This window comes from Pleurodeles waltl, chromosome 5 (assembly GCF_031143425.1).
Source record: "Pleurodeles waltl isolate 20211129_DDA chromosome 5, aPleWal1.hap1.20221129, whole genome shotgun sequence".
NCBI lineage: Eukaryota > Metazoa > Chordata > Amphibia > Caudata > Salamandridae > Pleurodeles > Pleurodeles waltl.
In genome coordinates, this window is record NC_090444.1 from 1,580,545,308 (window position 1) to 1,580,560,126 (window position 14,819).

Genomic DNA, 14,819 nt, shown 5'->3' on the forward strand with positions numbered 1-14,819 from the left:
TGGGGCCTCTGCGTAAAGCAGTCTGGTTTCAAATCCTGGATGAGAATGTAGGGTGGGGCACTTGGTCTCAGAATATGGAACTTTCACCTCAGAATAATGTGTGTGGACTCAAAGAAAGAAAAATAGTTTACGGGAGAACTGTACTAATGGACAGATATCCATAGATCAGAATGGGAGAGTCTGTTTCAGGAAGTGGAGCTGGAGGTTCTGTTTATCACTTTGTGTGACTCATACACCTGGAGCCAATACTTAACTGCTACAAGACTTTCAGAGAAAGAAAGGCTGGAGGTCATCACTAAGTGCTAGCACTGTCTTGACTGAAGCAATTGGCATTGGCAGCTGCAGGTTCACAGTACCCTAGTATCTCCAACAGACCGCACATTCTCAAGTGTTTCCAGAGAGATGGTGATAATCGTGAATTTTCCCTCACAAGATCCGTTATTTCTTAAATAATTCTATGTACAATTTTTTCACAAAAGTATCCTAAAGCCATGTTGTTGATGAAAACGAATATTGAACTGTTATAAATATTTATCTGAAGTGCTGATATTATCTGAACTAAGACTATACTCTTTTAAATGATTGCAAATAAATATTCTGAAGTCATGTTGTTGATGAAACTGAATTGTTAACTCTTCTCTTGAACATTTATTTGAATAGTTAAGAGTGGGGTTATGATCTAATAAGCTACCCTGTGAAGAAACAGAAAAGACTCTTAAAATGAATTATTGCATATGCATTTCCAAATTCATGTATAACATATTGGAGATCTAGTATCTATGTAACATGGCTAATATTATGGAACAACAGGATTTTAAGAGTACTGGCTGTCTTTTCAGCTTTACAGAAATCAAGTAGAAACTACAACCCTTCTTCCACAAGAAAGAGTGGGGTGGCAATGCTTAATGTAGTTATTCAAAGCATAAGGAGAAACAGTAGTGCACATATACTTTTGAGAAACTTATTGTTTGTATGTTTAGTGGTCAGGAGATACCATTCCATATCGAAATACAGAGAGTTGGATTCATTCACTACTGTTAGCACGTCAGACCTTAATAAGTAAACTTACAAGGGGACGCAAATAGGTCCATGAAACTTTGGACTCGCAATTAAGATGATCCCGCCATAACTCCAGTACATGCAGATCAATAATCACTAATCAATCAGTAACATCAATAATCAATGATAATCAATAACTTTAATAATCAATAGAGTCAGCAATTTGTCACAAACCATGACCTTTCAGTCATGAATAGCCACACCTTTTAGTAAAAGTTAAAATATTTATTTCCCTATATTAACAATGCTAAAGTCATGTAAAATAATCTCAAAATCAAATGATACACATACAGAAACAACACTGGCTGTCCAAAGCAATGGAAGAAACGTAATCTAATAAAAGCTTGAACTACGACACATTCTATGGTGACGGTGCAAATCAATAACAAGGACAATTGCGCAAACAATATCACATATATTTAAATCCAGCAAAGAAATTAATCAAAAGTTATTCCCTAATGGCAGACTTTTCATTAGGGATAAATCCTTATATAGCATCCGATTAGCATCAGCATGTTGGGCTTCATGCAATTTAATTTAGCAAACAAAAATTTGGAAAACATCTAACTATGGCTCTATCAAACAATGCCGCTGGTAGCTAGAAAGATAAAGCAAATAGGCATAACAGACACATGGGTACAATAATACCTCATCAGTTCAGTCAGCAAGCCATCAGGATTCAGCATCAAAGTTCAGAAAATGCAAAGTATTTAAGCAACTCAAAAGAATGGAGGTAAAACCTCCAGAAGAATAGAGAGAAAAAATGGTAAGTCTTTTCCTGGTGCAGTCCTGTTAAGTTACATTCCCTACTGGTCAAGGGATTGCATTCCCACTTTGTCCAATAAAGCTAAAACTCAAAATCTAGGAATTCTACCACTACTCCGTTCACATGTCGCTGATTGGTTTTTCCTGTAATGTCCTCATCATCCAGCTCATTAGGTAACAATATCGTTGCACCTTCTACTCCAGTCAGTATCTCCATTGTTCACCCCCTGAGAAAGTCAGTCTTACACACATTATACACATAATGTTACATTTAGCAAGAACAGCTTCTTCTAGCAATCGGTTCTCATGAGAACAGATTCTCAGCTGCGAACACATTTACACAATACAATGGAAAATCACTATTAAACTCTTTAGTACAGCCATTTATTAAATGCTAAGAAATACAGCTTGACATGAGGCCAAGCAACTAGGCCAAGACCCTTGCTTAGTTAAGGACTGCAATTAATGAAGCTAATGCATAATGGATAGCCCTTAATATGACATATTAGTACATTAATCAAACATATGCTCAGCATTTCATATTAATACAATTAATAAGTACACTTCGTGAACATTGGCGGCCACTCATCGTGATCACATTCTCAAATGTGTGCATCATTTTTCTACGTTATTATATTTTCAAAACAAATCCATTACCCAGAATACATGAACATCTATTAATAATTTTTATTAAATATCTGTGCTAGCACTACATTCCACAGACCTGACTGACCAGCCAAGTGATGAGGCAGAAATGGTTGAGTTCTGTCTGTTTTCTGTGTAATCCTTTACCCTTCTACCACTAGCCCTTGCTTTGATAATGGTGAGAGATGGAAAAAGCATTGCTCCAGTTAGATCCTGCACACAAGGTAAGTGTAACCTGAAAGTCTAGTCTCAGGCAGTGGGGTGGAGGTGGGTAAAGTTTGAGATAAAAGGTATAATAAGATCAATGTATGTGAATCTTTTCTCTCAGGGATGGAATAATTTCAAGATAGAGATGCCAGATTGAGGATAGAGTAGGCTGATTTTACAATGGGGAATTCTGGTCCCTAGAGATGTAAGGTGATGGTATCCTTTTTATAGATGTGAGGGATACAGATGAAATCCTTAATGTGACCAAATAGATTTGCACAAGCCTATGCTATTTCTTCACTCTTATCAATAATTACTTCCTATACAAGGGGGAAATGCAGCTTTATTATGTCTTTTTAACGTTCTCTTTCTCTCTGCTCTTTTTTTTCTTATCCTGTAATTCTAGTTTAGTGCAGTACAAGACTTTACATAATAATGGAACAACCAGCAGTAAAGATAACTAATAATTTGTCACATATATTCTATATTGACAAAGATTTATTTTTTACAAAAATGCTGAAGCCTTTTTTTAACAGTAGTATTCCAAGTTTCTCACATCTTCATGTATTTGACTGGAAATGTAATATATTTACATATTTGTATCCATATTCGATAAATTATTCAGATAATATTGCCTATGAAGCAAAGCAAAACTGGAATTTCCTACTGGAATATAACACCTAACACAAAATGACTTGCATTAACCTGGGGTATTTTGTAGATATATTTTTTTAGCAATTTGTGACACATTCCCCTCAAGATAGTTTATGGATTATACGTAAAGCCTCAATGCTATCCAGAACGAATCATTCTAATAGTGGGCTTAACTAAAGGGAATGAGGAAAATATGTCAATTGCTAGCTTTACGGCAATGTACAGTTTTCATATGGTAATTATAACACATTAAAGTAACTGTAAACAGCTGTGCATCACCACCTCAAGAGATCACTGTCAAGGACTGGATGTGAAGGCTGTCTATCATAAGTGCTTCTGTACTGCCCAAGGAATATGTGATTCATTTGAAAAGCCACAGTGTCACCCTGTACAGGGTTATATACTTGAGGATCACAGCAATGAGGAAAACCCATGAAAGGTATAACACCTTTTTTGACAATATTGTCATTTATGATTGAAGCAGATGGCATTGGAGATTATAGTAAGGCACACACCTCCCCCTAAAAATCAGGAGGGAGTTAAGAGCAATGCAGAACTAAGTGATCTAGGGAAAGAAGTCATGTCCAACTGCTTTGGATAAAATGGTAACAAGAGAAGTCGCGGATGGCACAAATATCAAGGAGAGGGTTCGGGGTGACGGCGGAGGATTAAGGAAAACATTTTTTTTAAAAAGATTTACCGTTCGCTGCCATCACCGCCGTCCTCTCCTGCCGCCTTGCTTGTCCTTCTTTGCTGTTCTGGTAAACCTAGCATGAAAACAGCACCAGGATTCATCTGAGTGTCAGTGACTGCTGCTCAGACACAGCCCTGGGGCCTTTGCAGTTTCTCAAGCCAGGCTGTATACACAGCTGGGCTGGAGAAACCCAAGTGCGTATGTATGTTTGGACGACCGTCTTAGGCCGTCCAAACACACATGCACACTTAGGTGCATATTTATGGCTTTTGCAGGCTTTGCGCCGGCTAGCGCCATTCCATAGCAGCAGCCTTGCGCCATATCTATTGAATGGCACACACCGGTGCTAAGGATAGGCTACCATCTAAAACAAAGATGCTAGCTGGGAGGAGTGATGGCGCTAGGGTAAAAGGCGCTAGTGGGTCAGAAATGATGCCAGGTTGGTTAGCAGCAATAAATAGGCTGCTACCAGCCTAACGTCATTTTCTGATGCACTAGCACTAAAAAATGACTCCTGTCTTAGTAAAGACAGAAGTCATGTCCACCACCCTAATGGCCAGCACAAGGGACCAGTGTCCCCTGGGCAAGGCCATAAGACCCAGTGGCCAGGGAGGGGCCCCCATGTAAGGGGCCCCCAATGGCACATTAAAAAATAAATAAGTACCCATTATGGGGTCCCTCATCCTATGGTGACCCTCTTGTGGGGGTGGGGGTTTTGCTGGGGCTTGGGGTGGGCATCTGTGGACCCATTCCATGGTGTTTGGCCATGTAAATGGGTCCACACGTACCCTGATGCCTGGTCTAACCCAGGCATTAAATAATGGCGCTAAGCAGGCTTAGTGCCATTATTTGGGTCCACCTACTGCGTCGTTTCTGTGCCAGAGTATAATAAATAAAGCGGTAGGGGGTTAGCATCATACTGTGGATGGGAATGCCTACCTTGCATCTAATTAACGCAAGGTAGTTTGCCGCATCCACAACATGACGCTAACTCCAATATTTTGACCCTAAATGAGTCTAGTGTCTAAATATAAATATGGAGCTACCTAAGCACTGTTTAACCATCAAAATTATTGATGCTAAAATGGCGCAAGCGAAGTATAAATATGCCCGTTAGTGCACACAATACCTCAGCCCTCCTCCCACGTCCTGAGGCCAAACTCCGCCCCTCTCCTCACAACTAGTTCTATTCCAATCCAGTCTAATGGAACACCTACAACTGGTAGAGGCATTAATGGTGCCTTACTGCTCCCAAAGTGGAACCACTAGCCTCTTGCTAGTTCCTGGCTCTGGATAAAGTAGGCCATCCTCCCAGCCAACATAGTGTTTTCTGACCACTCCTTTGCTGACCTGTTCCTGGACTTTCTTCTGTAGTCCCACAAGTATAGGGCACTCCTCTTGTGCCTTGTGGAAACCTTCCTGTGTAGGTCTTCCAGCAGCCAGAACATCCTGTACCTCTGGAAGCAACCAAGACTCCAGCACCTGGTCTGCTTCAGAAGCCTCACACTCCCCTCCCTCTGGAGCAGAAGCAATAATCTATGCAACCATTACCTGCCAAGAGTTTGCCCTTTCATGCAAACTACCTTGTTTTGGCCCCTGCAAATGAGAAACTATATCAGTCCCACTCCAAGACTGATGTGTAGCCTGTGCTCTGGCAAAACAACTGATGTAGTCCAAGCCATAAAGGCTCCTGGACTGAGCACCAAGCCAGGGGCAATCAAATCACTGCCCAGTAGACATCCAGCACCTTGCTTTTCTCTTACACTGACATCAGGCATGGCTGCCTTGTCACTGAGCTCATTGTCAACCTTGCCAAGTGGACTCCATGCCCTTTCCAGCTGGGTAACCTACCCTAACTTTTGTCCTTGGCCCCAGGGAGTCTCTCCTCAGGCTTTAACTACTTTCTCTCAACGATAGTACGGAAGTCTCCAGTATCTCTCAGGACAAGCACTTTCCCACCATTAATACTGAATTCCTGCACAAACACCCTCTTTTTAGGATGAAAGTGATTCAGCACATCTGGCTCCCTCTCTCAGATCTCCATTGCTACTAAGTTGAGTGCAACTGAGCCTTCTCAAGTCCCTCCAGCCAAATGCAACATGCTTGCTATCACAGGTGTTGCTGGGTCAGGGATTTTCCCTGACATTAACCTTTAAGGTGTCCAACTATGTGGCACTTAAAACAAGTGACAACCTTGGGCTTGAAAGAACCCTCGCCTTCATTTCCTTCCTAGACTCATCATTACTAATACAATTTTTCCTGGGCCTCCTTGAGTCTCAGGGGAATTTCCCTGGCCCTTACTTTCCAGTTTGGAACCAGTCTGTGAAGTGTTTCTCTTCCCATTCACAGTCTGTGGAGAGTTTCTCTTCCCATTCAGTTTAGAGCCATGGTACTCTAGCCCTTTGTGAACCATGTTAGCTCACCGCTTGTCAGTCAAAGCGGAGAGGTATTGACTGAGTGGGCTAGACCACTCTTCCTTGAGTCACTCTGTCACAAACAACTAGTTAAGGGCTGAAGATCCTTGGCCTCCATCCCTCTCATCCACTCATTCCAATCACATGGGATACCACAAATCCACATTTTAAACAGAACCCCATCCACTCTCTTACAGTCTTGGAATCTCTGAAAGTACTGAAGTAGCTTCAGCACACATTGTCAAATTAGAGTTGCTTATACATCATCTGGTCTCTCAAAGGCATCTTTCTAATGATGGCTATCCCTTCCAATGACATATGCTCTATTAAAGTAGCTGCCTTAGACACATCACTCCAGGCCTGCACTTTACCTGTGTCCACTAAGCTCACAAACCATTCCAAGATGCCCTAACCTTCCACATACACATGCCCATGAACCTTGGCAATAACCTAGCCTGAACCGGATGTAGAGTTACTTATCCTAAATAGAGTTGTCATTACTGCCCTCCTAAGTTTCTCTTTCAAGGGCTTTCCTTTCCTTTCCAGCTTGCTTTCCTTTTCCTTCTGTTTTTCCTCTTGCTCCCTCTGTTTTTCTTCCCTATCTCGCAATTTTTCTTCCCAGGTCTGTTCCTCCTGTGTATCTCACGTTCACTCCTCTTGTTCCCAGTGAGCTAGCCTTAGCTTCTCCTTGTCAGATTTTTTAGCTCTTTATTCTTCCTCATCCTTAGCTCTCTGAAGCACTGGCTGCAAGCCCAGGGTCTCTGCTAGTCTCAATCCCCCAAGAAATGTGTTCCTGGAATTGGTATTGGTGACTGTTAGACCCGACAGCCTCAAGGTAGACTTCCCAAATCTTTTTGCCTGTTTACCTCACATTTTTGCTATATCATTTTGTTGGCCTTTGGACTCTGAGCACTTTTCTGACCAGTGCTAAAGTGCATGTTCTTCTCCCCTAAAACATGGTAACATTAGTGCATCCAGAATTGGCACATTTAACTTACTTGTAAGTCCCTTGTAAAGTGATGTTCCTTATACTTAGGGCCTATAAATTAAATTCTGCTAGTGGGCCTCCAGCACTGATTGTGCCACCCACAAAAGTAGCCTCTCAAACCTGTCTCATGCCTGCCACGGCGGAGCCTATGTGTGCAGTTTCACTGAAACTTCAACCTGGCATTTAAAACCTCCTGCCAAGCCTTAAACCCCACTTTTTATTGCATATAAGTCACCCCTCAGGTAGGCCCTAGGTAGCCCATGGGAGAGGTTACTATGTAAAAGGTAGGACATGTACTTTTAAGCTTCATATATCCTGGCAGTGAAAAACTCCCAAAGTTGTTTTTCACTACTGTGAGGCCTACATCTTGAATAGGCAATCATTGGAAATTCCTTAATTTACTTTTAAGCTGTAATTCCTGATGAGAAACAACTAGCTTGATCATGTTTCATATCATTGGAATGGTAGTGATAAATCCTCTTTACCGGTAAAGTCACGTTTACCATTACTATTTTAGAAATGTCACTTTTAGAACATGGACATTTCTCTGCTGTTACTGCTCTTACTGCTCAACCTGTATCCAATATACATCTGGGCTAGGTGACAGCTACACTTCATGCATTCCCTCCAGACATCCGCAAACACAGTAAGGGTGGGTGTGACAAAGGACTCATCTGCAGTCATCTACATTCTCATAGGCCTTCCTGGGCAAGAAGGGTTGAGGGGGACTGATGCACTTCAATATGGTAGTGCCTGTCCCCACATAAAGGGCTGATTACCTCCTACTGATTGTCCCGAGCCAGTGCTAGGAAGAAAGGATCACTGTGCACTTCAAATACCCTTCTTTCAAAGGTGCTTTTGGGTATAAGTACTGGGGCCCTGATACCATCTAATTGTACACTTCTGGATCTTGAACTGGACGTCTCTCAGAAGAACTGCTGTGTACCCTGAATGACTCAGCTGGACTGCTTTTCTAAGGGTACTGCTTTTCGGCTTGTTGTCCTGCTGCCTGCTACTCTCTGATTCAATGGACGGAGAGATGAACTCTGTCTTCCCTCCAAAGTGATCTCCAAGGGATTGCTGGCTTGACTCCTGCTCCCGAAGTCTCAAGGCCATAAAAGACTTCAACTTTGCACCTCTGTCATAGAACTCTGCCACGCAAGAGTCCTGCCGCTATGCTTGTAACAACAATCAGCACATGTGCTAATCATCCTGTGGTGTACCTTGAGCAAGTTGCCTTCTTCTGAAACAGATGCCACAGTGCTGAAGAAAGTCTTTCAGCATGGCCCTGCTTGTACTTGTGATTAGATTGAGTGTCCTGCTCCGTGCAAGTCTATGCACCTGCCTCTACATGAGACGCCACAGAACCCTGGACCAATGCCCCAATGAGGCTCACAGCTGATCAGCATGCATTGCTTTGATGACCCAAGACTCACCTACCTTGATGCATTCCGGATGTGGGGCATTGCTGGGTAACAACATGCCCGCTAACCTTTATGAAGGCGCTGCAGTGCGACTTGCTGAGAGTCTTCCATGAGGCTTCCATGAGAAAGGTACTGTTGTTCCCTAGAAACGCAGAGTTTTTACAACTTCGTGGGTGGCTTGGGAGGGATTGATTAAACATTCACGTCTTGAGAGACCGAGAGGAGACTTTTTGTTTGAGGATCAGGGGGGAGTACTATTCTGGTGCTGTCATTGTAAAAACGTGCTTTGCTCTCTTTTCCTAAGAGAATTGGATGGATTTATAGCATTGCTATTTAACTGCAATAATTTGAAAAGCATAACTTGGATTTTAATTGTTTTAGTTCAGATAACTATCCCCTATTTTTCTAAATCAATGTGGCATCTGTGGTTTCTTCACTGTGTTTTTATGTTTGTGTTGAACAAATATTTTACACATTACCTTTCAACTTAAGCCTGCCTGCTCTGTTACTACAGGTTGAGCACAGGTTAATATAGGGTGTGTATCTGAGTAACCCTGGATAGAACTGTGGTCCCTACTTGGACAGGGTGCATACCTCGGCTCAATAGAGACCCAATTTCTAACAGTGACAGGGTTCTGGGGCTAATTAAGGGGGCTGAGGCCTTTCCCTCCTGATGTCCTGGGGCTAGATCTACTATGGGCTCTGAGCAACAAAGTCAAGTACTTCTTCAGCACTTGACTCTTAGTGGTAGCACGGGTTGAGCATTCCAAGGTTTCTCAGTAGGGAGGGAGACAAAGGGGAGGGGGCGAATGCAGGCTCACACCTAAAAAGACTTGCAGCATCAATAAATAATGGTCCAGTCAACTACTTTCTTTTGAGGAAAAAGAAGTATCTATATAAAATCCCAAAGTAAAATATGACATTCACAAACAATACGAATAGTTCACTGAATTAAGGGCTATAGTGTTTCATAGGTGGGTCCCTGAGTCCCACTCCCCTCATGCTAGTGGTCATGGTTGTTCCCCAGTCATTGTAGATTACATTCAGGTTAAGTCCCGCAAGTAGTCCGAGTCTCGGGAGTCCCACTCTCATTCTTCATTATAATTAAAGGTATTCAACTGTTACAGTGCTATGTGGAACGCAAGTTCCCCCAAGGCCATCCAGTCCAAAATAAGTCTTACCCACACCAGCAGGATCAGAGTGACCAGAGTCTTCGGGTGCTCCTCTTTCATGGGCACAGACACTGTGGCAGCTGTCTCCTGTCAGTCTTTTAGATTTGCCCCGGACGGCAGTCCTTGAGTTCATCACACACAATCCTTGGCAGCCACCAAGGGGTTTCCAATGCTCTTCTGATGCTGGATAAGTTCTTGAGTTCATCCTACAAGTAGGGGGCGGTGCAAACATTCTCAGCCACAGCTCTGTCCTGCTAGAGTCACCACAGCGGCTTTGTTCCTCTGTCGATGGTCTTGATCTCAACCAGACCACGCTTCTTGCTTGGTCCCAGTGACCCTCTCTGGCATAAGGGGTCACTATTCCTCTTCTGCACATGGGCTTTAGTTCATTGGCACAGCAGCAGTCTTGACAGTGACCCGACCTCACATACGGGGTCACAAATTATTTTATTTGGTATAGCCATTAAAAGTATAAAAACAATAAAATATACACATTTTTCCTATTACATACTACATTCACATACAAAATTCTTACATCATTCTAAGTCTTAATAACCATCTCTACTTACATAGATCATTAATTTTAGGTTCAGGTTATTATAATTTCATAAAGTGCAGTGTGCCAACCAGATTATCCCACATACAATTCTGATTAAACTCAAGTCCTTACAATCTCATAAAGTGCAGTTTCCAATATAAAATGCACCGCATTTTATCATATTTCATTAAGGAGAGGCAAAATGTTCTAAAATGCCATTGTCCAATATAATTCTAAAATAGTCAATTATAGTAAAAATCTCTTCATTCGTCTTTACTTCCTACAAAGTACAAATTCTTACAATTTTCATAAAGTGCAACATGCCAACTGGATTTATCCCACATACAATTCTGGTTAGACTCCTAAATCTCCTAAAATGCAATTTCCGATATAAAATCCTTATAATCTCATAAAGTGCAATTTCCGATATAAAGTACTCTACATTTAAATTCTTGCCTCGTTATAACGTGGCACAATTTTCTAAAATACCATCAACCAGTTATAGTATTAAAAACTCTTCATTCCTGTTTACTTCCTACATCATACCGGAGCCCATAATTCCAGTTAAAAAACTTCTTAGGCTATTTAAAAATAGGCCCAATGCACAGGTTACATTTAAAAATCTCATATCAATGAGTAACCTAAACGCTTGTCCCGATTAATAATGTTATATTCCTTAAAAATTAGTTTTAAGCTTAGTACGCACTTCTAAAAACCAGTAACAATCCAAAAGTAGGTGTTGCATAGTATATTTCTGTTGTAAGCCACATGTATATAGACCCTGGGCATCCTTAAGGAATGCTTTTACCTTGGGATCTCTATAGCCTGGATTCAGCCCAATTCGGAACTGCAACATTGAGGCCCATATTTATACTTGTTTAGCGCTGCATTTGCGCCGCTTTTTGACGCAAAAGTGGCGCACACTTACAAAATACAATTGTATTTTGTAAGTTTGCGCTGCTTTAGCATCACAAAATGACACAAATGCAGCACTAAAAAAGTATAAACATGGGCCTGAGTTTCTTAATCTTGGGTTAGGAAGAGCCTCTATATAGGGAAAAGTTTCCAGATTCCTCCATCCAACAACCATAGCCTGAGTTGATATTTTGCTCTCCAAGTACTTCAGGTCTAGTTCTCTTGCTCTTTCCTTCACTATTCTCTGTAGATTAGATTTCGGAATTTGTGCACCACACCACTGGTTGCCAGGTAAGCCTAAGAGGACACAAATCTTTTCTAACCGTCCTCTCATTTGTAGCGCCCAATGTAACTCTCTTGTTGTTATTTCTTTTTACACAATCTCGCTATCTTACAGTTCCCTTCATCTCTTATACTTAACCAGAACTTCAGTGTTGCTTGTAGTCCCAGGTAAGTCCGTGCCGTCATGTGACATTCTGCTCTTATAGCTTGTAGAATACTTGAAGGGGGCAATGAGAGCATACGTTTTACGCGAATGCTTTTTTCTGTCTCTCAGTTTAATTTCCAAGAAAATGTTATAACTTCCACTCCATATAGGAACTGGGGACGTACCATAGCATTAAAGGCAGAAATAACTGGCTGGAAGGAAGGACCCCCATATTTATTATTGAGTTGTTTTAATCCCCAAACTGATGATAGAGCTTTATTTTTTAGGGCTTCCTTATGAAGTTTCCATCTCAAGTGTGAGCCAAACCAAATACCTAAGTATTTATATTCTTTTACCTTCTCTATTTTTTCTTCTCCTAAATGGTAGGTAAATGCACTTTTCTCTTTCCCTATAGACATTATTTTCATTTTCTCCATATTTACTATAATTTTTTTCTTTTGACAATAGGAGTAAAACACCTCCAATTTCCGTTGTAGGCCTAACTCCGTCATATCCATTATCACTAGATCGTCAGCAAATAATAAACAGGAAACATGTACACCATCCATTTTTGGGCTTAAGCCTTTGGCCTCCCGTAACAACCGTGGCAGGTCTGAAAGAAATAATGAGAATAATATTGGGGCCAACACGCAACCTTGGCGAAGCCGTTCTTTATGGGGATCTTTTTGAAAGTGAGCTGCTCATTTCTAAAATTACTTGGGCCTAATTTTGTGAATGCAGACCCTGAAGGAGTGACAATAAATCAAAATCAATCCCTAACTGTTTTAGCATATCCCATTGTAATTTCCTATCTACGAAGTCAAATGCGGCATGAAAATCAACGAAGCAGCAAAATAGGCTGCCTCGCATTTCCTCTGATTTTTTTGATAATGCCCACAGACTAAGAAGTGGTCGATTGTCGAGTGCCCTTCTTTAAAGCCACCTTGTTCTACTGGCGTCAAATCATTATCATCTGCCCATTCTGTAATTAACCCCAGCAATAGCTTTGTAAATACCTTTTCACCTACATCTAATAGGCTGATAATTTTTTGGTTGAGTTGGATCCTCCTTTTTGTGAATTGGTCTTATCATGGCACCCTTCCAATTCTCTGGGAAACGGCCATGATCCAAAATTTTACAAAACATAGCATGGAGAAATGTTGTCCACCAAGCAATATTCTTTTTTATTATTATTGCTGGGAGATTGTCTGGGCCTGCCGCTTTAGTTAATTTTAACACTGCAATAGTTTCTATTTTTTGTGGGGCGAAAGCTAATCTCGTATTCTCACCAAACTTCCTAATGATACCATAACCTTCTTCATCATCGGTACCTTTATATAATAAGGACAAATATTTATACCAATCTTTATCTCCGACCAGACACCGCATAGTCCCTACTTTTTTTCCCTCCCTTACCAGCTGCCAAAAGCCCCTAATATTCCGTGTTCTTATCACCTCAATCATCAGTTTTTATTGGCATAATCTTGTGTTTTTTCTGTCTTATCAATATTTTAGAGCCCTGTTTGGCTTGACAGAGCATCTCTTCTGTATCAACGGAGGGTCTTAGCTTATATTCCCTTCTAAATTTCACATCATTTGCTTTTTCCGCCTACATTCCCAATTAAACCATGTTTTGCTATAATTTGTCTTATATGGTTCACCCTTTAACTTTCCCTCTTGCAATATTTTTAATTTAGTTTTTAAGCAGTTGACCATTAACACAATGCCCTTATTGTAGCCTTTCAATATATCTTCTGGATCTTCTTCCATACTAAGGATTGGGTAGTTTACTATCAGGTTATTAAGTACTTCAAGACTACTTTCTGTTAGTCGGGTCGTTATCCTATGGGGATACTCAACTAGCACTATCAATGCATTTTCTCTTTCTTTTGGGGTTTTACCAGCTGATCGTATTGCTAAACGGAGTGGCCAATTATCACTGCCCTCTATATGCTTAACTTCAAAGTCTAGCACTTCTCCAAAGAACCAAGTGTTTACAAAAGCATAATCAATAGGGCATTCCTGCTTGCCTATTTGAAAAGTCTTTTTTGCTGGACAATCCATCTTCATACGCCCATTTAGACAAAACATGCGTAGAGATCCTAAAGTTCTTACTAAGGACAAGTCGCGGGCAGTACTTTCTACATTGGGATTTGTGCAGCTGCCAATAGCTCCTTATATAGATTGTCACTACTGTTAGGGTTAAGTTTATGATTAAAATCTCCCAACATTAAAATCAAGTATCCTGCTTTATCCTGCTTTACCAGTACATAGAAGTTCCAAATCTTCCTCAAAGAGACCCCACTGGGTATTATAATCAGACGTATTCCCCAGTTGTGTATAAACATTGATTATCAAAACCTGTTTAACACCTCCAATTTCATTTTAGAGGTCTACCCGGCCTGCCAATAGTCAGCGACATTTGGGTTTTATTTCTGTGATCTTGTTCGCTATTCTTGTAGAGGCTAACGTTAATAGGCCCCCTGATGGACGTCCTAACCCTTGCCGTGTTGCTCCTCTGAAAAGCCTCATAAAACCATCTACTGGTTTGGGTTTGTCGCACAGCCAAGTTTCCTGGAAACACATTACATTATACTCTTCGAACTCTCCTTTAAATAATTCTTGTTTTAAGTGTTTATTGTATCCTCCCAAGTTCCAGGATAAAATCAAATGGCTGTGCGCGGGCCTTAATTACTAGTCCACCTCACTCAATTCTCCCCTACTATGCTTGTCACAGGGGTTTACAATGGACTCAAAATCCTTCCTCCACTGTGAGTCGTTATACTCAGTGGCTACGATTACACTTAAACTACCATTGTTTCCATCCACACACCTTCTGCAATTTTTATTACATGACAGATTACACTGCACTTGGTTTGGGAATAAACCTGCATGGCACCTGAGGGCTCGCCTATCT